Genomic DNA, 2,581 nt, shown 5'->3' with positions numbered 1-2,581 from the left:
AAAATACATAAGGCACTCAATGAAAAAATGGCAGGACTTACAAATATATATAACATACAGAAAATTGCACTACTGGGCACTGCACACATCCTACACAAAACATTTTCAATAGAGTAACCATAAGAGCATCACATCAAACCACAGCACATACCCAAGGCGCACAGAGCTGCGCTCGGTAGTGAAGTGAAAGCACGTTATAAAATTAAAACTAATGAACAATAATAATAATAATAATAATAATCGACCCACCATGCCCATTTGATTCCTTACTAATCGACCCATCATGCCTGTTTGATTCCAGGATCGTAGAGAAAGAGAAAGAAAAACAAAAAGGTACAATTCCTTAAAATTTGAAATTGGAAGAATTTGGAGCATGAGAACAGTAAAGGTCGTGCTTCTAATAATTGATGCGCTGGGAACAGTAAGCCAAGATATAGACAAATGGGTGAGGGCGATTGAAATAGAATGCCCAGTAGAGCTCCTACAGAACGTTTGTCTTTTAGGGACAGCCAAGATTATCAAGAGGGTCCTAAGCACTTGAAAGACTGCTGAAAACTTGTGGATACCTAAGGTTACAAGTAGTAATTCGTTACCCACATAAATCCTACTAGGAATAAGACCGAACTTGAGCCAAACGAAAATAACAACAACAACAACAGCAATAATAATGTGTATGGATGACCTGAAATTATTTGGCAACTCAAGACTACTAGAGTTGTGACTGACGACATTGATATGAAGTTTGGAACAGATAAATGTCAAGAGTTAAACTCCCAGATGAAACATTAATCAAAGCAATGAATGAAGGTGCCAATACCTAGGTTTATTGAAGTCAGATAAAATTCTCTGTCAGGAAATGAAGAAGGTAAGGAATGAATATTTCTGGGAGTTAAAAAGGTATTAACCCGAAAAATTAATGGATGGAAAATCGTTTCAGCAGTTTACACATGGAGGGTGTTTCTAATACGGTATTCTGCTGCTATCCTGAACTGGACTACGAAAGAACTAAGAAACATATACCGTAAAACCAGAAAGATAATGGTCATGATTGGGTCATTACGAGGTGGTATCGAAAAGTTCCCAGACTAGTTCTCTAGCGCACCAACTGATGGCAGTAGACGGCTGCGTGCGCAGTGAGAGCTAGCAGTGATCTTCATGAAGCAGAGTGCCGAATGACATCGCTGTGTTTACTTCGCAAGTGGTGAAATTTGTCTTTTTGTGATCACGTGTATACTGTAGTCTGCGATTTTGTCCTAGACAGGAAGCTGGAACAAAAGAGCCCACGTGAAATTTTGCGTTAAACTTGGAAAGTCTGCGTCATAGACATTGAGAATGTTGCGGCAAGCTTACAGCGACGGAGCAATGGGTCGTACGCAATATTTTGAGTTGTACAGGCGCTTCGAAAGCGGAAGAACGTCCTGGAAGACGATGAGCGATCTGGAAGACTTACCACGAGCGTCACACCTGGAAATGTGGAGAAAATTCATCAGCTTGTGCATGAGAATCATCGGAGGATAATCAACAATATTGTTGATATTGTTGGTTTGTCGTATGGGTCTGTGCAGGCAATCCTAACGTCTGAATTGAACATGCTGCGTGTCTTTGCCAAGTTTGTCTTCTGACTGCTGACTACTGAGCAGAAAGAATATCGCGTCGAAGTCTGTGAAGATCTTCGTCAGCGTGCCGCTGGTGACCCATCCCTCATGTCGAGGATATCATCACTGGTGACGAGAGTTGGGTTTACGAGACGAAGCCGTCACAATGGAAGAGGTCTTCATCTCCACGACCGAAGAAGGTACGACAGAGCCACAGCTCAATTAAGGGCATGCTAATAATCGTTTTTTTATTCGACATCCGCAGTATTGTGTATCGAGAATTCGTTCCTCTGGGTCAATCGAGAGTTCTACTGCGACATTTTGAAGCGTCTGAGGGAGGACATTCGGCGAAAGCGACCGCATCTGTGGAGTGCAAAAGAATTGGATTTTTCACGATGACAATGTGCCCTGTTACCGAACTCTCTTCACTCATGAGTTTCTCGCCAAAAACAACGTGATATCGCTTTTGCACCCGCCCATTCACCAGATTTAGCGCCTGCAGACTTTCATCTCTTTCCCAAGATGAAAATGCGGCTCAAAGGTTGTCGTTTTAACACCGATGTCAAGATTCGCAGAAGGTCCTCGATTTGCTTACTGAAAACGACTTCCAGGCCGGATTCCAAAAGTGGCAGGAGTGCGTAAAGTGACTGATATCGATATAGGATGGTGTGTAAATAGCAGAAAGTGACATAGACGAGTACGTGAGAAATAGTACAGAAAATACTCATTTCAACTGCCATAAGAGAGGAGAAAGAAGTTGTAAAGACCGCGAAAGAATACAAGTAAAGAAATATATCAAAACTGAGGAAGAAACAGTTAGGGAAAAAAGGTGCATGGTTAACGTCTCGGACAAATGCAGAATATTGCAGTATAATGTCCCGCAGTATAATGTAATGATTAGAGAACTGAAAAGGATTGCAAAACAATTTCTACTGTAGAGCATGAAATCTTAAGATATAGGATTATCCGAAATTTTGTAAATCTTC

General features: G+C 41.3%; 1 protein-coding gene across 4 annotated transcripts in view; it reads right to left on the bottom strand.

Moving 5' to 3' along the window:
* LOC106867229 (polyprenol reductase) overlaps positions 1-2,581 on the bottom strand; it is a 102,346-nt gene that overhangs the window by 71,814 nt on the left and 27,951 nt on the right. The window lies entirely within an intron of this gene.

Source organism: Octopus bimaculoides, chromosome 13 (assembly GCF_001194135.2).
Source record: "Octopus bimaculoides isolate UCB-OBI-ISO-001 chromosome 13, ASM119413v2, whole genome shotgun sequence".
In the NCBI taxonomy this organism is placed as follows: domain Eukaryota; kingdom Metazoa; phylum Mollusca; class Cephalopoda; order Octopoda; family Octopodidae; genus Octopus; species Octopus bimaculoides.
The sequence above is the reverse complement of the archived record's forward strand: the minus strand, read 5'-3'. Positions and strand labels throughout refer to the sequence as shown.